Source organism: Syzygium oleosum, unplaced genomic scaffold, assembly GCF_021117445.2.
Source record: "Syzygium oleosum isolate NSW1041296 unplaced genomic scaffold, Sole_v2.1 Sole_v2.05, whole genome shotgun sequence".
Lineage (NCBI taxonomy): Eukaryota > Viridiplantae > Streptophyta > Magnoliopsida > Myrtales > Myrtaceae > Syzygium > Syzygium oleosum.
The window spans coordinates 1,658,704-1,684,502 of NW_026607489.1; the positions used below are offsets into that span (position 1 = coordinate 1,658,704).

General features: G+C 42.1%; 1 protein-coding gene and 1 pseudogene across 1 annotated transcript in view; both read left to right on the forward strand.

Annotated features, from left to right (window-relative positions):
- The window catches only part of LOC115680836 (F-box/FBD/LRR-repeat protein At1g13570-like), an 81,914-nt gene that overhangs the window by 44,957 nt on the left and 11,158 nt on the right, over positions 1-25,799 (forward strand). The gene's annotated exons all lie outside the window — the stretch shown is intronic.
- The window catches only part of LOC115680834 (F-box/FBD/LRR-repeat protein At1g13570-like), a 62,070-nt pseudogene that overhangs the window by 34,518 nt on the left and 1,753 nt on the right, over positions 1-25,799 (forward strand).

The window sequence follows — 25,799 nt, forward strand, 5'->3', positions numbered from 1 at the left end:
TACTCTTGGCCCTAAAGTCATTCCCTAGGAACAGAATGACTTGTTCATCAGGTTTCTATGGATGTGACCTTTAAAACAGGAAAAGTACTAAAAAACTCTTAAACCTATTGTGTTTATATGAATTCAGTCCTAAATTTTTTAATTGGACCAATTTAGTCCTAAATCTTTTTGCATTGATACTAATTCAGTCCATCCGATCAATTTAAGCCAAAAATCGCTGACGTGGACACCGGCTGTTCTACATGGCACGACCAGTGCTGACATTGATAAATTTTATAATTTTTTTCAGATTTTTTTAATGTTTTTTTTCTTTTTTTCTCTTTTCTTTTCTTTTTCTACACACTGTTGGCTGGTGAGGTCATTGGCTGACCATCGCCGGCCACGAGCGAGGGCCCAACACCCTCTGTGATATCCTGAAAATTCGATCCAATTTGGTGATATATGGAATGTTGATTTCATCGATACTCTATTAGTTAATTTTCGCCCCTGACTTGATCACTCAGAGAATACTAACCAAAGGGGAAAGGCTACTGAGGATTTATTCCTAAAAGCCGCCGGTTAGTTTGAGATGTACTATAGCTGTAATTGATTGGTTTCAGTCACGAATTATGATACGATTTTGAGTATCGAATGTTCAAGGATTTCACAACCGAACCATAGGACGTCGCCTCACAATTCTAGGAGTTAGCCATTGAAATTACAACTTCGGATAAGGATCAAAGAATCGGGAATTTGACGCGAGAAACGGAAATGAGCCGAGCAAGATCCCATTGGGCCTCATGCCCAAGGGGGCCGGCCAACAAGGCCCAATAAGGATAAGTCAACCCGTAATCGGTACATGGGCCAAGGACAAAGTGGTAATTTTGGGGGACAAAGTTGGGAAATTACAAAAATGCCATAGTGGGACAAGTGTCAAATAAAGAAGATTTATTGGAAGATTTTTTTGGGATAATCATTTGACTCTCTCTCTCCTCTCTCTCTCCCCCACTTTGGCTGCACCACCACCGATTCCCCACCAACCCATTATTTTCTTCTTCTTCTTCTTCGTTCTCTTCTCCTTCTTGGCTTCTCCATTCCAAGCCACCGCCACCAGCCACTGTTCCACGCCTAGAATAGCCCCCGAGCCACCACCGAACAGCCACTAGCAGCCGCCCCTCCGTTGCACCTGTCTGCCACCGTCCACCACTCGCCGCACCAAGCCGAGGGCATCGCGGACAGCTCGTGTCGTTGCCGTCATCCTAGCGTCGTCGCCATCGTTAGACGAGAAAGTTAACTCCTAATCCCTTGTTTAGGGTGTTAAACTTGCTTAGGGTAGTTTAGATTTAGTTAACGGTGATTAGTGGTTATTTAAGTGCGATTAGGGGATAAGTTATCGGTGGATTATTGGTTAACCTTTGGTGATATGTTATCATTGGATGATAAGTTATCAATGGAAATGGCGATAGGTTATCGATGAATGGATGATGAGTTATTGGTGAATTGGCGATAGGTTATCGGTAATTGATTGATAAGTCATTATTATTTGGGTGATAGGCTATCCCTATCGGTTGTTGGGCGATAAGTTATCGCTATTTTGATAATAAGTTATCAAATTATTTTATAATTTATATTTTCTTAATTAAATAAATTAATTTTCGGAATCTAATATTAATATTTTATTATTAAATTAATTAATTTCCCAAAATTAAATATTAATATTTTCGAATAATTCTTTTTTTTATATACAGAATTGTGATTGTTTTATGCTTAAATTGTGATGCTAATGTTGGAAATCGCCGTATAAATTAGCTTGTTTAGCTCAATGATTTGAACGATTATTTTCAAGGAAAGATTATGAACTTTTTGAAATAGATTATTTTATCGCTATGTTTAAGAAATGAATTCGATGCTTTGGGAAGGAAAGCATGTTTGGAAATGATGCTTTTACAAAGTCGAGCGATTATTTGCATATGTGATCATGTGAAATTGTGGTGTGGCATTGTTGTGAGCACGATCCATGTTTGGATTGGCTAATTGAAAAGATAAGAATTGGCTTGAATGCTCGAGTGCTCGTGTGGTCACATGTGGGTGCCGTCTTGCTGTAGATCGCTACGTTGCCTAATTTATCGAGGTGTTGCTATAGATCGCTTGACAATACCGATTTATCGGATGCTTGGAGATTATCTGGATTGCCGATAATCCGGATGCCGAGTTGCGGCCCGAGGCCAAATTCGATACTCCTTATAGGATACCATCTTACTGTAGATCGTTTGATGTTGCCGTATTGGAATGTCGTCTTACTGTAGATCGTTTGACGTTGTCGTGCCCGACGGAGCGAGACGATGCTCGGTCATGCCGGAAGACTGCCATCTTGCTGCAGATTGCTTGATGTGTAGTGGCCCAGGGGGAGTCGTAATAAATGGAACACGCATGTTTGCATAGTATTTGATTATGGGGTGAAAACTGCTAGGCACGGTATGGGATATGCCCAAGTGGGTTTTACATTATAATCGAGACACGTGGGAGTGTGGATGCATGATGCATGGGAAATCTCGACAAATGTTTCAAGTATGTGTTATGCTTGTTGCATTGTTGTTACATTCGATAACCAATGTCATGCATGATGTGTGCACCAAGGTAAGGTAAGGATGATTGTGATTGCTTATCGACTTGCGATTGGCCTGTATCCGATGCGTGGTTGATTGGCTAGGAGCCCGAGGCGAGTTGGCCTCTTAAGTGGGGCTTAGGCTGTTAACTTATTTAGATTTCTATCTCATTTGTTGTTGTTAAAGGTCTTTCAGAACCTTAGTATGTTGATGCACCCGGTACAGTTTGGGGTACCTCAGGATATGGATACTGTTATTTCCACTCATGTGTTCCTCAACAAGCCGTACGTTTTTTAGCGCCACTGGATGACAGTTTGGATGGATGAGGGACTGGCTTATTGGGTCCCTCATCAGTTCCAGGCCTGGTTTGTTAACGATGGTGAGGATTTGTTTGGGCCTCTCTGGAGTTTTGACGGTCCTCCGGAAGAGGGTCCTGGGCACGAGATATGGGACCCTATGGATGTTGACCCACCTGACGGGTCAGTAGAGGATCCCGAGCTCAAGCCTGATCCCGTTCCCGAGTATCTGTCGGAGCACGATCCCGACTCGTCCTACTTCGACTCACCGACCCTCTACATGGATAACCCATGAGAGACCTTCCTAGAAGTTGACTTTTTGACTGATTTGTTGTTGCCAAAGTAGATTGACCCTCAGCCTGGTATCTTTTTGTAGGCTTGTGTGGAAATACCCGAAGTGGGCTTGTAAGAAAACGTTTCCCAGGGGTTAATCAAGTAAATAACTAAAATGGTGTTTTGGTTTGATTGGTGTGAGCTGTTTTCCTATCTATCCCTATTTATTGTTGTTGTCTAGGTGAATGTTGTTATAGCTTCCACATGCGTAATTAGAAGATAAGATGAAGGGTTGGTGACAAGTCTTGAGACGTCACATTTGTACGACCAAGGTGGGATGTTGCACTCTTGAATGGGAACAGGGCGTGACACCCTCGCCCAGATCCAGGCAAGGGTTTTGACCCTCGCCTGTTGGCCGATGAGGGCTGCGACGCCATCACCCAGACTAGGCGAGGACATTGCGGCCCTCGCCCGCCACGAGCGAGGGCCGTCATGCCCTTGTCGGCCACAGGCAAGGGCGTGAAGGCCCTTGCTCGTGGCGGGCAAGGGCGTTGCGGCCCTAGCCTAGATTTGGGCAAGGGCATTGTCCCTCCCCCGTGGCCGGCGAAGGCACGAGGCCCTCATCCAAACTAGGCAAGGGTCACTGGCCCTTGACTGTGGCTGGCGATGGTTGGTTTAGAAAAAGAAAAAAGACAAAAAAGAAAAGGGAATAAAAGGAAAAAAAATTATAAAATTTGTCCACGTCACCGCTGGTTGTTCCACGTAGGACCGCCGGCATCCACGTCAACGATTTCCTACCTAAAATGGCCGAATGGACTGAATTGGTACCAATGCAAAAATGTTTAGGACTAAATTAGTCCAATTGAAATGTTTATGACTTAATTGGTATCAATGCAAAAAGGTTTAGGACTAAATTAGTCCAATTGAAAGGTTTAGGACTTTTTTGGTACTTTTTCAGTACTTTTTCCCAGTTAAAACACCAGGTTATTTACCCAAGATTACACATAGTTACGCAAAAAAAAAAAAAGAAGATTACTAAATCATAGACCTTATGTGAATTTTTTTTTATCTGTCCTACTCTGACTCTCATCCACTCTTAGACTTTTTGCTCCGCCTCTTTGCAGAGCATGAGAGTCAAACCATACACCTGAAACTAATTGTCCTAACCCCCAGCCCCTCTGAGAAGGTGGGGACTCGAACTCCCCACCTCCCCTTTCCCAAGTGAAAATGGTGGCCATTTGGGAGACCTTATGTGAGTTTAAAAAGTATTGTTTTGCTTAATATTTGTTAGATTGGAATTCCCAAGGTTTGTGTCATTTTATAAAGTTGCTAAAACATTATAATATATAAAAGCCAACATAATAATTTACATGACTACTATACCACACTTCACGTTTAAATTTCCTCACTCGAGCCTATCACTGGCACAATATCATTTGCCCTAGTCATGATCACCTCATTTTCGCAATTTTAGAGCATGTCTAGCTTGGATTTTTGGTGAGACTGGCTAGTCTACAAAAGTAACGATTCAAACACAAGCAACATGAAATTAGAGACGTGATTGGAATCAAAGACGAATCCGACTCCTTACAGAATACAATTTTACTTGAACAAATTTTATCTTTTACTAAGTTTCTATGCATTTTCTCATATTTCACCCTATAAATTGGAATGTACAAAATATTTTGTCTCACTCTTTAGGCTATGATTCTTCATTTGCCCTTGTGAATTCAGGCTATGATTCTTCATTTGCCCATGTGAAGTGTACTATCACTGTACATATGAAGTCTATCACATAGCTAGCAATACATTCATGTCCCTTTTTACTTCCTAAATTAAAATTTGCATTTCCCTTTTGGAAATTGTGCACGATATTCTACTATTTAATTTTAGTGTAAAGCACGAGACCTATAATAAATATGAATAACGGGTTTAGCTTTTGTGGTTTTACAGTATAAGGGCCATTTTTGGCAATTAGCTTTGAAAGTTTTATATGGTTACCAAAATGAGTCCGGCTAGCATAATATGAGAATTGTGGCCACAAGAGCAGTTCTAAATTCAGTGTAATGGTGCCGTTAGGCTTGCTGCACTCTTTAAATTTTTTTCAAGGGAGATAATGCCCCTTATGGCTTTGTAATCCTTTCACAAATTGAAAATCAATCCCTTTATCTTACTTTTTTAAAAAAAGGGCCTGTACACTTCCTTAAATGGTCCATGAGAAGCATTTAATTAAGGGTTAATACCACGAAAAACTCCAAACTGGTAAATATGTGACAATTTTATCCAAAACTAATTTTTTGATCACCAAAAACCTCAAATTGGTACATCTGTGACAATTTTACCTTCCATTAATTTCCGTTAAATTTTATTGTTAAATTTTTTAGTTGGATGACACGTGACAATTGACGGGTGTACCGGTTTGGGGTTTTATCCACTGCTTGTCACAGGTATACCAGTTTGTAATTTTTTTTTGTATTAATTTAATTTGACTAAGGGTAAATTTGTTACCAGTATAGCAGTTTGGGGTTTTTTTGTAGTCAAAAGATTAGTTTGGGGTAGATTTGATACAGGTGTACAAGTTTGGGGTTTTTTATGATCAAAATATTAGTTTGGGGTAAATTTGTTACAAATGTAATAATTTGAGATTTTTCGTGGTATTAACCTTTTTATTAATGTGGCGTCTCTCTCTGTTTGCCCGTCTCTAAGCTGCTCTGAAGACAAACTTTTTCTTAAAATTCCACGTCGTCGTTCTTTAGTTTCTTGCGACTTCATCATGTCAAGCTTTTGTAGACTCTTACAAATGCATATTTTCATGTCTCACATCAGCATTAATATTCATTAACTTCGTGCATTGCATTATTCCAGAAAATTAAATGTTTGTGGTCTTAGAAATTAAACATTATTGCGATTGTGACATTCCGAATTTCGACCCATTTTTGAAATTTATAAAACGGGTATTTCGTCAGTGTGCATATAATAAAATCTCCCCGGAACTAATCACTCCTGGGTTATTTCTTTTTAAATTAGAGATTTCGCTAGAATCGCACTCGATCGAATTTGGCCGTTATTTAGAGCCCGAACTTTGGTGTTGAATTTCTTGGAGTTCCGGGACGAATTTAATTGGATGGTGTCGATATTGTTGTGGCCAGCCTCGATATTGCCCGGGAATGTGAAAAGTAAAATTTTGACTAGGTGCGGATTTGGACTAGTAGACCTCCCTCGTAGTGTGTTTTAATTATTATCCTCTGGTGCTTTTTCCTAATTTATAATTAGGATTTTTGTGAGCCGTTAGATCGTTTTCGGATTTGAATCGTGGCCGTCGGATCGCACTTGAGTGCGATGTTTGACCCCTCTCTCTCTCTCTCCTTTGCGCGCCCCACCTGCCGCGCACGTTTCCCCCCCCCCCCCCCCTTTCTGTCAGACTCTCTCTCTCCTCTTTCTTCTTTTTTTTCTCTTCTTTCCTTCTCTCTCTTTCTTCCTTCTTCTCTTCCTCTCCCTCCTCCTTCCCCAACGCTGCTGCTTCTGCTTCTTCCTCTGCCCGACCGTCGCTCGAACTCGTCGTCGCCCACCGCCGCGCTCCACCGCCGCCGCCAACCAGCTCGACCGCCGCGCCGCACCGTCCGTCCAGCCGCCACCCCAATCGATTGTTCTCTCCCTCTCCTCCGTGCGAGCAGCAGCTCGCCGCTGCGTCCACCGCAGCCAGGCTCCACCGAGCCATCGGCCAGCTCGTCCGGCCACTCGCCTGGCGCCGCCGCCGCCCCACCAGCAGCCGCGCCGTGTCACCCCGATCGCCGCCGGTTTGCCCCCCTCAGCCTCAGCTCTCCCCCTCTCGTCACCCCCGACCTAGCTGACCTCCCCCTCCCCTTCGGCGCCATCGCCGCCACGTCACCGGGACCAGCTCGCCACCGCGCCGCCGTCATCCCTACTGCCTAACGACGACGCTGCTGTCCCTTGCTCTGGCCGAGATAGTCACCGAGCTCACCACCGCCGTCGTTGCACCTGTGCGCCGCCACCGCCGCCGCTATCACCATCGCCGCCGCCGTTCGTCATCCCAGCCAGCCGGCCAGCCAACTCGCTGGCCAGTCAGCCAGCTCGCCGGCCAGCCAGCCCAGCCCGTCGGCCGAGCAGCCTAGCTGTGCCCGAGCGTGCCCAGGCCGTGGCCGAGTAGCCGAGCCGTGTGCCCAGGCCGTGGCCGAGTCGCCCCAGGCCGTGCCTGTTGCCCAGGCCGCTGCCCTTGCCAGTGGTCGAGTCGCCGGGCCGTGTGCCAAGCCGTGGCCGAGCCCTGCGCTCGTCGCGCCCTCGCCCGTGCCAATCCCAGCACTGTTCACCCAGGCCATTTTGGGCCCGTGTGGATTTTTCCCGGGCCAAACTTAGGTAAGTGACTCCCTAAACCCTACCTAGTACATTGGGTATTATTATACTTGTCTAGGAGTTTATTAGTACCGATTTAGGGATTGAACTTGGGGTAGAATTGCTAGTTGGATGTGGCTCGTAGTGGATTATATTGTTATATATATCGAGTGGCTGATTGAGATGGATTAGCTGGTTGTCGTGGCGTTTGTGAGTGGAATTGATATTTGATTGTGGCCGACTTGAATGTCGGGTTGGTGAGATCATGTGGTGAGCATGACTTGAATTTGAATTGTACGACTTTTGAGAATGGCGAATTGTGTTGTGGCGTGTGTGCTTGGAAGGAAAGTTGAGGAAAGTTGGACCTGAGGCGTGTTTACGCGGGTCATTGGACAAAGCCCGGATTGATCGAAGGGCTGCCAGCCTGAGGCGTGTTTACGCGGGTCATTGGACAAAGCCCGGATTGATCGAAGGGCTGCCAGCCTGAGGCGTGTTTACGCGGGCTGTGAAAGGAAGATTAGACCTGAGGCGTGTTTACGTGGGTCATTGGAAGATGTTGAGCCTGAGGCATGTTTACGCGGGCTGTGAGAATGGACCTGAGGCGTGTTTACGCGGGTCGTGTGATTGGGCCTGAAGCGAGTTTACGCAGGCTGTGAGAATGGACCTGAGGCGCGTTGACGCGGATCGTGGATAGTTGGTTGGACACGTGTGCGTAATGTGAGTGGTTGGATTGGCTGGATGAATATGTGGATGTTTGGTTGAATTGGTTGAATGTACGTGTGGATGTTTGGTTGGATTGGTTGAGTGCAAGTGTGGATGGCGCTCGAGTGATTGTGTTATATTCTCGGGATATTATTGAATTACCATGATTTGACTAATGTGCAGAGTTGGCGTGTGATTTGAGGCAAGGTAAGTACATTATGTGAAATTTGTTATGTGGATAGTTAGATTGCATGTTTAGACTCGGCTGGGTACGCATTAGCCTATGTGGGGTTTAGGGTGTCTGCTTATTGAGAAGTGTTCTCATGGTTGTTTAACCAAACCATTTCAGATTCGCGACCGTGATTGATTGGAGACGCCACCAGGGTATCTCGGGGATGGAGGACGGGTGAAGTTACCCCGTATTTTATGTGCCCCCTTTTTATAGAGGAGTTAAGCTTACAAACCACCGCCCTCTTTTGATAATTGTGGTTTAAAGTTAGTAGCTTGGGTTGTTGTTGTGTATTTGTGAATGCTGCAAGTTATGCTGAGTATGTTATGAGTTTATTGATTTGTGCATGTACTGCCCCTTTGTCTTTATTAATTGTCTGGATTGTTTAAATTTCGCTTCCGCTTGCATACTCGTGTGAGTGTTTCTTTTGGGTCGGCGACATGTCCTAGGACGTCGCGTTCAATACGACCAACGAAGGGGTGTTGCGAGCCCGTTGGGGTTAGGGGCGTGACAACGATCCTCCCTAATGGGTTACTTAGGGGGAAGCGGGTTTAGCGGTTTACCGAGAAAAAACGGGCAATCCTTCTAATCGAGGTGCTCGCTCTCGCTTGGCACAAGTTCTCCTAAATCTTATTGTGCGCAAGGTTAGTTCAATTTGAGTACACGATGATAAGTCTAACTAACTTGGAGTCACCATTAGTCTTTTTGGGGCTAAGTAGGAGCCAGGTGGATAGGCGGGAACGTTAGGAGGTTGTTCCATTTCCTAAGAACTAGATATTTAGGGTCGAGATTTGGTTACGCTAATGGTCTAACTAGCGTCATTTTGGTATATAAACTCATTTTTTTTATGGTTAATATCACGAAAAACCCCAAACTGATACACTTACGACAAATTTACTTTAAACCAATTTTTGACCACCAAAACCCTAAACTAATATACATGTGACAAATTTATCTCAAACTAATTGTTTGACCACTAAAAACCCCAAAACTGGTATATTTGTGACAAATTACCCTCTGTTAGTTTCCGTTAAATTAGATTAATATCACAAAAAATCACAAACTGATACACCTATAACAAACGGAGGGCACAACATAAAACTAGTACATAAGTCAACTACCGTGAAACAATTTAACAGTAAAATTTAACGGAAATAAATTGAGGGTAAATTTGTCACAAATGTATTGATTTAGGGTTTTTGGTGGTCAAAAAATTAGTTTGGAGAAAATTTGTCACATGTGTACTAGTTTGAGGTTTTTCATGGTATTAACCCTTTTTTTTTTTATCGAAAACGTGAATCATGCGGTTTTATTCATGTTAAGTGTCTAGTTAAGACCTACTAAATGTCCACGGGTGGTTATTTTTGAAAATATTTTTCTATTAATCATATGAGGCAAAATCCATATCAAATCAAAAGTAATGAAAGCCACATGTGTAAAGCACAAGAGTAAAGACGACCAAAATAAGATGCGAGAAAATAAATTCAATACGAGTCAAGCAACAAATATTGCATTGTCTTGTTGTTAAGCCGTAGGACGGGAACTCGTGAGCCAATTTTCAAAATGACAGTTAAAATCTAATTTCAGCTAAAGGGAATCATCTACCAAGCCAAAAATTTACTAAACAATATTAAAAGCGAAACCATATATTGAGGTATTCCCTAAATGTAATCCTAATGTAAACGCAAATGGGATTTTTTTTTTACTTTTTACCAGTTATCATATTTTGTCATTTTATCCATTTTAGCTCAAAGAAAACAACATCTAAATTTCAAATTTATTCAAAATTTTAAGAAAAATGACTCCCTAAACTTGATGAATCCCCTAACAAAAAAACAAAAGAAAAGAAAGAAACTAGATGAATCGTAACCCATTGAAATTCAATTAAAGCTATTTCTAAGATAAAACTGTCTAACTGAGACTTGCACTTTGCTATATTTTAATTAATTTTTATTTTTTTGTTTATTTTTTTATTTAGTTCTTCAAATCAGTTAAATTTTCATTTCCCTTTTTATAAAATTGTGCATGACATTTTACTTAATCGTTTTAGCATATGCTGGGTTTTATGTTAATTTTTGTTCGCTACAAGTGTTCAATATTGTGCTAAATTATAAGATTGAGGTTTCTATTATTCTTTAGCGGATTCAGCTTTTGTGGTTTTACCGCATAAGGGCCATTTTTCAAAGTAGTTTGTAGTTAATATTGCTCAAGAGGGAGAAATGTTGGAAATTCTTATAGATGTGGGCTAACATTAGTCGCATACATATTTTAATTTATGAATAACATACCGTTATAAAGTAAATAAGACATATGAGACAATGGTAATAGTCCAAGCAGAGTTATGTGATCAAGTTATAGTGGGCTTAGCAATCTGGGTTTCGATATTACAATGTGATTGGACCGTCAGCATGGGCTAGTTTTTAGAAGTGACCTATGTGGATGAGACTATTAGAAATTAGAATGCCCACTATAAATAGGTTATGATCCCCTCTCCACCCCCTCGTTCCATTAAAGTATGGTTTATCCATTGGGACCTCTAAGAGAGGAGAAGGAGAGGATGACCTAGCTCCTGGTTCGTATGACTTTGTCCGCATTGATTGATTCAAAGATGAAGACCGCCTAAAACCAGATATGTGATTTCAATTCTAATATAGATACTCCAAATTCTACATATATTCTACTCTCTTTTTTCAACTTTATCATGATATAGGAGCAAAACGATTGGTTTCTTTATGGCTCTGGCTGGCCTCTGGCCTTTGCAGCATCTAATATAGTGACGAAGCCCCATCACGTTAGTCTTCACAGGGAGTAATATAATTGATAGTGTCATTGTACTACCTGGGGCATTCACACTTCCCACTTTAAAAAGGGAAAGCACAAAGAAAAAATGAGCCATGAATTATGAAGTAGCTGTTTTATCTTTAGGAGACTTTGCAATTATCTTTTTGACTGAAAATGAAAGGAGGGCCCGGGAAATTCTTGCTTCACCTTGATCTATGTGGATCTAGTACAATCACAGTGAAGTGGCTTAGGAGAGAATGACCATTATGGATCACAAGATTGACGTAATATAATCGATCTTTCGTACAATATGCATTTCAATTAAATTTGCCTTTGAATCTTGAAATCTCCTGCTTCTCATTGGCTTGCTTTTTTCAATGTCACTGTCACATGACGTGACTGCTACAAAAACAAACTGCTCTTCTGCTCTCCTTGTGTCTCCAAGTTCACCACTTCTCAACTCTTTGCAGGTGCACTTCACTCTGCCCCATATGCTAACGCCTTCAACTGGGTGTTGCTGATCAACAAGATCTCTCTCTCCTCTGAGGTTATCTAAATGCAGTTTGTTGCAGAAGTTCCATAAATCGCTAAGCAAGAACAGTACAGTCACTTCAACAATCCTCCGGTGAGCAACGATAAATGGATTCTAACTTCTAGCTCGGGGCCTAGGGCAAGAAGGTTAGATAGTAGTAGTAAATGGTTTTTTTAGAGGACGAACTCATGAACTACGTGCATGAGCACTCGCAAAATTTAGACCCTTGAATTTGACGGCTCCACTTGAGTCCCACTTAACCCTGGATCGAGATTTCGGTAGGTGAATATGCATCCTATGCAATCATAACACTTGCTTCTTCAGTAAGTAACCATGCATTTGTTCGATCCAAAAAAAACAAAAAGGTTACCATGCATTTGAGGAAATTCCAATCAATGGCCAAAAGAAAGAAAAATTGACGTGGAGCGTACATTTTCGAAAATGACAGTTTTTATTTATTTCCTTATCCTTTTATCTGGGAAATTATGTTAGGATATTACGTGATTTTCTTTTCAGTTTTGAGTAGTTGTTTTTTTCTTATTATTTTATCTATTTTATACTTAGAATTTCACTATTTGTTAGAAATTTCAAAGTATCGCAGGTGAGAAAAAGAATGACGAATGAGTTGGATGAGATCAACTAGTTACCAGGGGAACATAACAGACCAAATCCTATCGCGCTCGCCGATTAAGGACGTAGTGAGGACTAGTATTTTGTCGAGAAAGTGGAGGTACAAATGGTCGTCTATTCCACAACTTGTGTGTTGATGACCAATGTACCAAGGCCAGGGGGGTTTCTTCTCTCCAACCATCTCTGCAAGAAAACTTGGTGAAGATAATTGACAAGGTCCTCTTGCTTCACACTGGCCCAATACAAAAGTTCAAGCTCTCTCACAAAGAATTTTGCGCCACGAGTGACACAAACCATTGGATTCTTCATCTATCCAGAGTCTCTGTCAAAGAAATCGTAATTGACATTTGGAAAGGGCAACATTACAAGATTCCCACCTCCTTATTCAATTGCCAGGATTTGATTTATTTGGAACTATATAGATGTTTGGTGAAAATCGCGTCGACGTTTGAAGGATTCAAGAACTTGGAAATATTGGATCTTCAGACCCTTGAGCTATCTCCGGACGAGCTTGAGGCTCTGATTTCTTGGTGCCCCCTACTAAAACGTTTGAAATTGAGAAACTTAGTGGAGATTAAGCAAATTAACGTCGAAGCTGGCACCCTTGAGTGGCTTGATGTTGAAAGAGCTTTCAGGATGTCGTTTTGGGTGTTATGAACCGTTTGAAGTCGGTCAGGGTAGATTTCTCTAATGATATTGCCAACGAACGTGGACCCGACGATGCCAACTCAAGCAATTTTCACAAATTCTTCCAAAGTCTACCCAAAATTCAGAGTCTGAAGCTTGAAATTACTCAATGAAAGTACATTTTAAGCGCATAAAATCTGAAATTTGTTAGGACTTTGTTCACTATTATTTTTGGGATGAAAATATGTTGGTTCTATTACTTAATTGTTGGTATATATTGACTCTTGATTTTGGCTTATTTGTGCAGTATTTGGCTATGGGAAATGTTCCACAGACACCGCTTAATGAACTCTTTCATTTGAAGTACCTCTTCACATGCATTGACTTCAATAGTGTGGAGGAGATTTTGATTGTTCTGTGCACGATCAAAAGCTCTCGTCAGTTGAAACATATAGACTTTCAGGTGAGGTATGATCATTGAGATTGGTGTCTAGTGGACAAATCTTGTATTTCTTCAGAACTATTATTAGAGATCGTATTAAGTTATTTGTCTAATTTTTCACATACTTTTATGACTTGGCAAAAAATTTGAAGCACATAGTGAACCAATGCTGCGACCTAAATTTTCTCTCAGGCTAATGGATTATTAAGACTAAGCCTAACTCGGACCCTCCCAAGCCCTACCAATTCGCGACTTAAGGTTTAAGTTTTTAACATGTAAAAGTTTTCATGCTTGGAGTCGCCACTAATCTATTTATGGTAGGTCGATTAGAAACCTAAATAAAACATAGGGAGATATGTTTTATTCCTACGAACCAGAAATTCTAAGCTCGGGGACTTGGTTACGCTAGATCTAGTCTAACGCCCTTTTGGTACCTTTTCTTTTAAAAAAATGTTTATGCATGCAGTCTGGATCCATTTTAACTTAGTCACTAGCATGTGAGGTGATCATGCGGGTGCGCAAACCACCAAAGTAACACCCAATAATCAAAACATTAAATAAATTGCAAGATTGGGAGAATTACTTACCTCGAAGCAACGTAAGCATCTGCATTGTTAGGTAGAAAATCACATCAACAATCCTAATATGATTTCCAATGAACAAGCAGTTCACTCAATATTTTTTAGGATTTTCACTTATTTAAATGAAAACTAACCTATATGTAATGACGTGCAAAAATTAACATGCGATTAATGCAGCCTAACATGCAAACTTATGTCATGCGACGACGTGACCTAATTCTAATGACGGACAAATGATTTATTTTTGGTATTTTCAAATGAAATTCGGAATTAAAAATTACTCAAATTAACATGCAATCTATCCTAGAGAAAATGATTTGATCTATCCTAAAGTGATTTTGGGATTTTTATTAAAATTCGAAATTATTAAATATCCTAAATAATCCACAAAGATTAAAACAATTTCTAATTTAAACTAGGAAATATGCCACCCTAAATCCCAATTTAAATCAAATAATTATCTTATTCTTTTGGATATATTAAGGATTCCTTAAGCATGCAAAATTTCTAATCTAACTAACAAAATTTTGGATTTTCTTTATTTAAAAGGACAACAATCAAACAAAGATAACAATCACATCCAAACAATCTACGCAATCCGCAAGATTCTTCGGATAAGGCAAAGAAATCAAACTAACGGTCATATCTATAGGGTTATAGATATCAACAGAAAGTTGATTGTTCAAATTTGGAAAGTAAATAAAATCTATTATCGCATCCAAGTGATTATGGACAAGATAACGATTTTCCGTATCGCCGCGTATCATACCTTAGGGATAAGGTCGAATAGTCGTCCAGATACGTTGCCAAATTAGGAATGATTCCTAATTTTGGGTATTTTCGAATATTGCGGATACCACAAAATTATCCTAAGATATCTAGTTATCCACGCAATATTCACGAAATATTCAAACATCCGAAAATTAAGAAACCAAATATTCTGGAAATATTGGATAACATCCTTACCTAATTTTGAGATATTTCCAAATTTGGACTCGCGGATCGGGATTGCGGATCGGGACGAGCGGCGGTGGGACGGACCGGCAACGGTGTCGCAGTGGTGTTTTTGGCAAAGGCAACAAGTTGTGGTGGCTCGGTTCGACGATCAACAACCTGCAAAAACAGAAACTTTACTGGTCTGTTTTGGTGAGGACACGGCACGGCTCACAGTGGGCTCGTCTTCTCGATGGTGGTTCACGGTGATGTCAAGGCAGGTGATACTCGAGCGGCTCACGTCAAAAATCGCGATGAGGATGACCAGCGACGATGTTTCGCAAGAAAGTGAATGATTTGTGTGTAGGTTGAATCCTCAGATATTTGACCGTGGAGTGTCAGGGCTTGCTTGACGTGTCGGCGACGAGCAGAGCGTCACTGAACGAAGAACAGCAACAGAGACGACTCACGAAGAACAGCAACAGCAAAAGTGAATCGTTGGATTGGGGCAGCAGGTCGTTGGCAGGGCTTCGGGACAGCAGCGTCGTCGAGCTAACAACAATGGCTCTTCACCGCGGTTGGGTGGCAGCGGCGGTAGGTGGAGATCGGTGTGGGAGCCACGGTAGCTCCGGAAACAGCGGCGGCAAGGCGGTGGGCATCAGGTGACGTGGGTGCGGCAGCGGGGCGTTGCGGACGCAGCGGAGGGGCGGCGTGGCATAGCAGCAGCATGCGTACACAACCAACTCTTTCTCTCAATCTCACGTGTGTTTTTCTCGTCTGTCAAACTCTCCCCAAAAAGAAAAAGCCCCCGTTCTTGTCTGTACGTGATCCTTTTATAAGTGAGAATGCCTATGCCTTTTTTAGAAAGAGACCCACTCAAGAATATTTAAAACATATTACGTTTGGCTTCTTTCCTTTTTGCTTGTGCCCATGACGCCATAACATAATTCCAACTATATATCCCCCACGTTGACCGATTCTGTTTTCCTCTTCTTGTATCCTTCATATATTTTTTTTTCTTTGCACAAAGATACCAAGAAACAAAATCTGCTGATATATTGCCCTCGCCTCGGTGAAGAATGTTCCCCCTTGTCTTGTCGTGACGCCCAAGATTTTTTAATGGAATTTCCAAAAGATATATTGCCCATTACTGTCCATGGATTAAAGATACGTGCGGATAGGATATTACTCTCTCCTATCTTCTGACAATATGGCCAAATATAATGAATCTCCCTTCCTTCTCGGTCCTCCATGTGGTAGAAAACTATATATACAGAACATCTCTTGCAACCGAAGATCACACGTGCAAAACATGTGACTTTTGGTCATGGGCTTGATTGAATTAAGCTCCGAATCATTCGCTCGAGTCCATCTGCTGTATGTCCGATAAATATGCAAACTATATGGGCCTAATTAACTATTAATGAAATGTTCCTAATATCTATATGCAATGCCATCTAATTATATTTTTTGTTTAGGGGTTAAAAAATTAATCCCTAATTTTCTATGCAATTATTCCCAAATGACTAGTTAAAATTTAGGTATCAACAGCTGTCCCTTTTTGAAGGTGAGCTCAAAAAGGTTGCATTCAAAGACTAAATGATACCTAAATTTTGACCATGAAATGAATGTTATTTTTTGTGGGAATATGAGTCCCATTTTGAAATGCAATAAGAAATGATGCATGCGAATAATAAAAACGTACATGAAGTTACTTACCTTGTAGGAGTGGTTAAGTAGATTGAGAGGTACGGGACAATCCTGATGAAGCCGTCAAGCATTTGGATTTTACCTCACGGACTTGATAGGATCAAAGATTCCCGATAGGACTCCAATTACTTGGATTTCACCTCAGGAGTTCTGAAAAGGGACATTGTGAGATACCTGGATTTCGCCTCGGATACTCGGATGAGACACCTGGATTTCTCCACAAGCACTCGGTTGAGAAATATGGTAAGATATCCAAATTTCTCCTCGGATACTCGGATGAGATACCTGGATTTCTCCTCAGGCACTCGAATGAGATATATGATGAGATATCCGGATTTCTCCTCGGATACTCGGATGAGATACCTGGATTTCTCCTCAGGCACTCAATTGAGAAATATGGTGAGATATCCGGATTTCACCTCAGATACTCGGAAGATATACCTGGATTTCTCCTCAGGCACTCGGATGAGATATTTGATGAGATATCCGGATTTCTCCTCGGATACTCGGATGAGATACCTGGATTTCTCCTCAGGCACTCGGTTGAGAAATATGGTGAGATATCCGGATTTCTCCTCGGATACTCGGATGAGATACCTGGATTTCTCCTCAAGCACTCGGATGAGATATATGATGAGATATCCGGATTTCTCCTCGGATACTCGGATGAGATACCTGGATTTCTTCTCAGGCACTCAATTGAGAAATATGGTGAGATATCCGGATTTCTCCTCGGATACTCGGAAGATATACCTGGATTTCTCCTCAGGTACTCGGATGAGATATTTGATGAGATATCCGGATTTCTCCTCGGATACTCGGATGAGATACCCGGATTTCTTCTCAGGCACTCAATTGAGAAATATGGTGAGATATCCGGATTTCTCCTCGGATACTCGGAAGATATACCTGAATTTCTCCTTAGGTACTCGGATGAGATATTTGATGAGATATCCGGATTTCTCCTCGGATACTCGGATGAGACACCTGGATTTCTCCTCAGGCACTCGGTTGAGAAATATGGTGAGATATCCAGATTTCTCCTCGGATAGTCGGATGAGATACCTGGATTTCTCCTCAAGCACTCGGGTAAGAAATGTGGTGAGATATCCAGATTTCTCTTCGGATACTCGGAGGAGATACCTAGATTTCTCCTTAGGCACTCAATTGAGAAATATGGTGAGATATCCGGATTTCTCCTCGGATACTCGGATGATATACTTGGATTTCTCCTCAAGCACTCGAATGAGATATTTCGGAAGGCTGGATTGATAGGCACCTGGACGTTGTCAAAGATGCCGAGAGACTGCAACACAACTGATAATATCTCTGACTCATGAGGATACGTCTCATGTTGTTGTTTGAAAATAGGAAGGACTCCGGGCTATTGAAGCACATCGTGTCGATGTAAAGAGACTCCGGGCTACAGAAGCACGCCAGGTTGATGAAGGGACTCCGGGCTACGAGAGCACGCCGTGTCAGTGGGACTCCGGGCTATGAGAGCATGCTAGGTCGATTAAGTGAGACTCCGGGCTATGGAAGCACACCGTGTCGATTAAGAGGGACTTCAGGCTACGGAAGCACGCCGTGTCGATGAAAAAACTCCGGGCTATGGAAGCACGCCGTGTCTACGAAAAGACTCCGGGCTACGAAAAGACTCCGGGCTACGGAAGCACACCGTGTCGATGGAAGAGACTCTGGACTACAGAAGCACGCCATGTCTATGAAAGGACTCCGGGCTACGGAAGCACGCCGTGTCGGTGTAAAGAGACTCCGGGCTCAAGAAGCACGCCAGGTTGATGAAGGGACTCCGGGCTACGAGAGCACGCCGTGTCAGTGGGACTCCAGGCTATGAGAGCACGCCGGGTCGATTAAGAGAGACTCCGGGCTACGGAAGCACACCATGTCGATTAAGAGGGACTTCCGGCTACGGAAGCATGCCGTGTTGATAAAAAAGTCCTGGCTTTGGAAGCACGCCGTGTCTACAAAAAGACTCCGGGCTACGGAAGCACACCGTGTCAATGGAAGAGACTCTGGGCTACAGAAGCACATTGTGTCAATGAAAGGAACTCTGGGCTACGAGAGCATGCAGGGTCGATTCCCTGTAGGAGGAAAATTCAAGAATTTCTGGACGAATCTCGAGGCTTTGAAACAACTCGAACGTCGGATATTCACTTAGTCTTCGTTGAAACATTACCTGTCAGACACAATTAGAGCAAACACGCATGCATTCATCAAGGAGATAGACAACCTAGGCTATTCCAGGATGCATATTTCAAAGTTCATTAGAGTTTTTATCAATCCAATTGAGGTCCGTGCATAATGGTTTCACCGTATTTACATCACCAAATTTCCACTGGGGAGAATCATCAATCAAGACAATCTGAACTCATAAGTGGGTGTCTTGAAAATGTTAAATGAGGGACCTCCGGTCTGAAAAGGGCTTTCACTCATTCTCATTGAAAAAGGATGATTTGTGAGAATCGCTCTATCTCACCATCATCATGTCGACAAGGGTTCGAGTATTCTCGCAAACAGTACGACCTTACCAATCCGAGAGGTCTTTGCTAGGACCGTAACGTGGGCTTGGTCAATGGCTTAGCAAAAGGGGACTCTTCGAGTCGAGGCTATTGGAAGAAAATACTCCGCAATCATCTCCGGGTTTACAAGTCAAGAATCCTGCAAAATGAGATAGAAATGGACTTGCTCGCACTTCTTCGAGCTAAGCTTATAAACATCCGAATCCTACGTTAGTTCAAGTGCCATAATCTGAAGAGACTTTGTAAGGGATGTAACATAGGCTAGCCCATGGGCTGAGAAATGAATGGATTATCAGGCTCAAAATGTGTATAATTGGGGTGAATAAGTTGGTGCTCATCTCAGCATTGTTACCAATCTTCTTCTTCATCCTTAGGCATTATCATTTCAGTAAATGCTTCATTGGGCTTGAATTCACCACTTCTCTAAATTTGTAGGACTATAACTATCCCACTGGAGATGATTTTGACACACCTATTTTTTCATTGGGCATCGGCCTTGCTTTTACCAGGCACATTGCTTTTTCATGCCCACCCCCTTTTTTTTTTGACATACACTGTTTGCAATGCATATGTTGGCCAACTATACTCCGACTGAATGACTCAACATTAGACTTCCAGGGGTAACTGCCTTCGATCGACATTCTGAATATGCTGCTCGACGGTGACAACTTTTACCTTGCCCTAATGTGGGGGATGATCACCAACTGAGTTTAAGAAATGAATTTGCAGGCTCAATTGGGCTTAGCAAAGGATAAAGTGTGTGTAGGATAAAGAAAGAAATGCTCTTCGTCATCCTAAGGCACCAGAGCTTCGTAGACATTCATCTGAGAAAGCAACACTCAAAGATTGATGCAACTGAGAGCAAGACAATCTCTATTTATTTTTCACCTTATAATGCTGACTTACCTCCAGTTAGCCCCGATGTGGGGTGGTTCTTGACAGGGGTAATTTGAAAGAATTTCTCTAAGTGTTTAGGCTCAAAGTGGCAAAACAATGGATAACCTGTAGTGTTTGGGATAGAGAAATGAACCGCCTCTTGTCATTTCAGTTGCCGTACCCTTTTCGAAATAACCCTTTACCTTGTAGACATGTAATTTTTCCACTCAATTCACTGGAGATTAGTGCATGGGACTGTGTATAGGATATGGCTTGCCTTTCATCATTCCGATGTACCTCATTCAACACATTCAATTCATTCCACATGAGTTATCAGATTGTCCAAATAGATTCCTCTTTTGAAATCGATGATGCAGACTGACAAAATGATCAAGTAGAATTTAACGCCAATGCACACATTCCATCTTTAAATTGATTGAAACCATTTATTCATAAGTGAAACGTTTGTGACTCAGAGTATAAAACCAAACACTTGAAAACTTTTGCCGCAAAAATGTTAGATCTTATCTGGGATAATACATCTTCATAACATCAGAATTAATAGGCGTGGAAAACTCACGACCATCCACTTCTGCGAGAACCAGGGCACCTCTAGGAAGCACCTTTTTGACCACGTATGGGCCGATATAGTTTCGGGCAAATTTACCCCCAGGAACAAGAAAAACTGGCAGTACATTCCTTAGGACTAGATCATTTACCTCGAAGTGTCTTTGACGCACTTTTTGATTGAAAGACTTACCTACTCATGCGGCAACTGGATCGAGCGTTCCGTCTCACTCTCAGGGGGATTTGCCCCTCTCTTCACTTCTTTGGTTTCCTCCGCATCACCCAAGTTAATAATGACAGTTTGGTCTGACGTTAGGACTTTAGGTCTTTCATGACGCTCTAGATCGCGCTGAAGGTCCGAGGAATCTTCGAGTTCGTCGGTGTCATCGAGATCAGGCTCGGCGGCACATAATTCATCAGATTGGACCTTTCCCATACCCTCGCGTGTCACAAGATTGCCCTTGAAACATAAAGTAGGGGGTTTAGAAGGACAAACAGGGCTAAACAGTGTATTTTTATTTCTTTTGATTTTCTTTTGCGACTTTTTTTTCGAAATTCTTTTTAAAAAAAGTTTTAACAAGAGGAAACATGAAGAAGCCCAGGCCTCAGAATTCTCCTTGGACTATTTTTCTTTTATTGGTTGGATATCATCACCGGGCTGGTTTGATGTACCTCAACATGCCCTCAAAAATGAAAATAATTTGTAATTTCATTGATTATCACCAAATGAATTACATTTATTGAATGAAAATTGCGACAATTGAGTCATGGAAACGAAAAATCCTAAAAAGCAGTTGCCGAGACGGGGCAAGTCCTAAAAAGCAGTAAAAATTCCCACACAGGGGGAGTGTATGAAAAAGTAAAGATGTCACTCTTGAGGATAGTGCCCATTCCCTCCAACAGTCCTTCCTCGATAGCTCCAATGAGCATGTTATTGAGCAGGGCAGTGATTCCCTCCATCGCATCATCAGGATCTTCTGTCACTGGAAATGTTGGATCATCCATACCTCCCCATCCATCGGGGACAATATCACGCGGGTCAATATAGAAGCTCGGGGGAGCCGAGTATTTCACGTGGTAGTCGAACTTGCCGCTCGGTTGCCCCAGGGTGTCGATCACCTCCTTCTCTTCATGTATCATTCTTGCAGGACTCGGGGGTGTGGTCCGGATGTTTGGAACTATGAGAAGATCGTCTCGGCCTTGGCAGAGCCACGAAGCACGAAATGTGAATGCCCCAGTATCTAAGAGGTCCTGAACCTTGTGCTTTAGAACATAGCAGTCATCAGTGGAGTGACCGACTTCTCCCAGGTGATAGTCACACTTTTTGGATAGGTCATAGTTGGAGAACCGCTCAGGATTAGGCCGCTTCGGCTCAGTGGAAAGCAAGCCCTTTTCCCGGAGGATCGTCAATACATGGGATAGAGACCCGGGGATAGAAGTGAATTGTCTTCTAGCGCGTTGTCGTCGATTAGAGAACGGGTGTCTCGGTGGGTTGTCTTGACATCCAGGGAGTAGTCGTGCTTTGCTTTGCTGGGGCCGCGATGTTGGAATGAGTGGATCCCGATCACCTTGTTCGTGCTTTACGAACTTTGGACGGAAGGTGCTCAACTCCCTAGGATCAGGGGACTCAATAGTACTGCCAGGTACGACTGCTTTGTCATTTGAGTCGGTGCTGAAGGGCTTCGTTTGAATCATCACCCTTGGCCCTTGAGGAAAGGGACGGGTCATGGTGAGTTGTTTCAAGCAGTCCGACAGATGCGCAGTTTGCCTCGAGAGTTGTTGGAGGATGACAGAGGCCTGCTTCAGGTCCTTCTTGATATTAGCAAGGCGGTTCAGCACTTCACTCTGATTACTTATTTTCTCTCGTGGCCAGGCGGGAACGGCCGGTGGTCGACGATCCATGATCACTTAGCTCGAGTATCAACTTCCTTGCGGTAGTGGCTCACAGCTAGAGGCGTCTCGGCTTGGTTGCTAGCAGACGTATGAGGCTTCGAGAAACAAAGACATGGACAGCGTTTATGTAGAGAAGCCGCAGTCGCCGCGAGAACGGCAAGTGGTGGACGGAGCTGCGGTTTGTTCCGGGTAGTGAGCTCACGGTGGCGAAGGAGCAACAATGAAGGAACTCGGCAAGGTTGCCCCTTGGCGAGGCTCGAGCGACGGATCGATAACTGTGGATGATCCATAGTCACCTAATTTAAGAGAAATGAACTAAATAAGCACATGGTCAAGACAAGGTTGGTCCTTGACACGCTTTCTAGTCTTTTTCATTCTTCGTTTATTCATAAAAATACTCGTAAATGAATGAGACTTTATGGAAAAGTGCTCTAAGCAAAGAAATATAAATAACACTCTAGACACAACCTAGGAAATAAACGCATCGAAATCCCTAATCATAAAACTAGGAAAACCAAAAATTAAGACTCCCTAGAAACTATGAACTGATAACAAATTCTCTGAAGTTTTTTTTTTTCGCCATTTTTTGTTATAAAAACGATGACAATCTCTTGTGAAAATAATTACCTATGACACACCCAGGAAATAAATTCTCTAAAAAAAAGGCTTTCTTTCTTTCTTTCTTTTTTCTTTTCAAAGGACTCAATGATTATGGCTTTCAAATTAAAACCTACCTAGACCTGTCATGGACCACCCAATAAAATACAAGAAAATAAGTAAACTGCAAGATAAAGGTTCAGAAGACTTACTTCACCTTGTAGGACCATGGCAACCATATAGACATGCGCATGAAATGTGAGGTTCGATTTCTATCTAGATTCTGGCTTGCAAAGTGGAGACGCGAGGATTACCGAGCTAAACCAGTCATGGTGGTGGTTAGGCTAGGATTCCCCTGACTCCGACTTAGTCAAGGAGCCGACCTGGGTTACAAAGGGTACAACCGTGGTGGGAACTCAATGACACTGTGAAAGAACTTTCGGGACTGAGGAGGGCGACCCGTACCACACGGGTGTGGTCGGGGTGTCCGCTGTCTCAGTACCATCCTAAACCTGTGCCGCCCAGGTCCGGCAGCGGGTAGTGTGTGCGGTGTAGTGTAAATGCAAGGCATGCACAGCAAGTTATATCATACAACGCTTCGTGCATAAAATAAACCATACATCCAAACACCTCCCTGCAAAACAATGGTTAACAATCACGCCTCCCCTTATACCTCCCATTCTGCAAAAACATTTAACACCTAAAATGTTAGGGACGTACCTGGGATTCTCGCTGTCAAACAAAAATATTTTTTTTGAAAAGAAAAACTGGCCTAAGCCCACTAAGAGTTTTAACTCAAGTCCCCAGCGGAGTCGCCAAGCTGCCGCGACCTAAATTTTCTCTCACGCTAATGGATTATTAAGACTAAGCCTAACTCGAACCCTTCCAAGCCCTACCAATTCGCGACTTAGGGTTTAAGTTTTTAACATGCAAAAATTTTCATGCTTGGAGTCGCCACTAATCTATTTATGGTAGGTCGATTAGAAACCTAAATAAAACATAGGGAGATATGTTTTATTCCTACGAACTAGAGATTCTAAGCTCGGGGACTTGGTTACGCTAGATCTAGTCTAACGCCCTTTCAGTACCTTTTCTTTTCAAAAAATGTTTATGCATGCAGTCTGGATCCATTTTAACTTAGTCACTAGCATGTGAGGTGATCATGCGGGTGCGCAAACCACCAAAGTAACACCCAATAATCAAAACATTAAATAAATTGCAAGATTGGGAGAATTACTTACCTCGAAGCAACGTAAGCATCTGCATTGTTAGGTAGAAAATCACATCAACAATCCTAATATGATTTCCAATTAACAAGCAGTTCACTCAATATTTTTTAGGATTTTCACTTATTTAAATGAAAACTAACCTATATGTAATGACGTGCAAAAATTAACATGCGATTAATGCATCCTAACATGCAAACTATATGTCATGCGACGACGTGACCTAATTCTAATGACGGACAAATGATTTATTTTTGGTATTTTAAAATGAAATTCGGAATTAAAAATTACTCAAATTAACATGCAATCTATCCTAGAGAAAATGATTTGATCTATCCTAAAGTGATTCTTTTTTTTGTGATTTTTATTAAAATTCGAAATTATTAAATATCCTAAATAATCCACAAAGATTAAAACAATTTCTAATTTAAACTAGGAAATATGCCACCCTAAATCCCAATTTAAATCAAATAATTATCTTATTCTTTTGGATATATTAAGGATTCCTTAAGCATGCAAAATTTCTAATCTAACTAACAAAATTTTAGATTTTCTTTATTTAAAAGGAAAACAATCAAACAAAGATAACAATCACATCCAAACAATCCACGCAATCCGCAAGATTCTTCAGATAAGGCAAAAAAATCAAACTAACGGTCATATCTATAGGGTTATAGATATCGACAGAAAGTTGATTGTTCAAATTTGGAAAGCAAATAAAATCTATTATCGTATCCAAGTGATTATGGACAAGATAACGATTTTCCGTATCGCCGCGTATCATACCTTAGGGATAAGGTCGAATAGTCGTCCAGATACGTTGCCAAATTAGGAATGATTCCTAATTTTGGGTATTTTCGAATATTGCGGATACCACAAAATTATCCTAAGATATCTAGTTATCCACGCAATATTTATGAAATATTCAAACATCCGAAAATTAAGAAACCAAATATTCTGGAAATATTGGATAACATCCTTACCTAATTTTGAGATATTTCCAAATTTGGACTCGCGGATCGGGATTGCGGATCGGGACGAGCGGCGGTGGGATGGACCGGCAACGGTGTCGCAGTGGTGTTTGGCAAAGGCAACAAGTTGTGGTGGCTCGGTTCGATGATCAACAACCTGCAAAAACAGAAACTTTACTGGTCTGTTTTGGTGAGGACATGGCACGGCTCACAGTGGGCTCGTCTTCTCGATGGTGGTTCACGGTGATGCTCGGTCAAGGCAAGTGATACTCGAGCGGCTCACGTCAAAAATCGCGGTGAGGATGACCGGCGACGATGCTTCGCAAGAAAGTGAATGATTTGCGTGTAGGTTGACTCCTCAGATATTTAACCGTGGAGTGTCAGGGCTTGCTTGACGTGTCGGCGACGAGCAGAGCGTCACTGAACGAAGAACAGCAACAGGGACGACTCACGAAGAA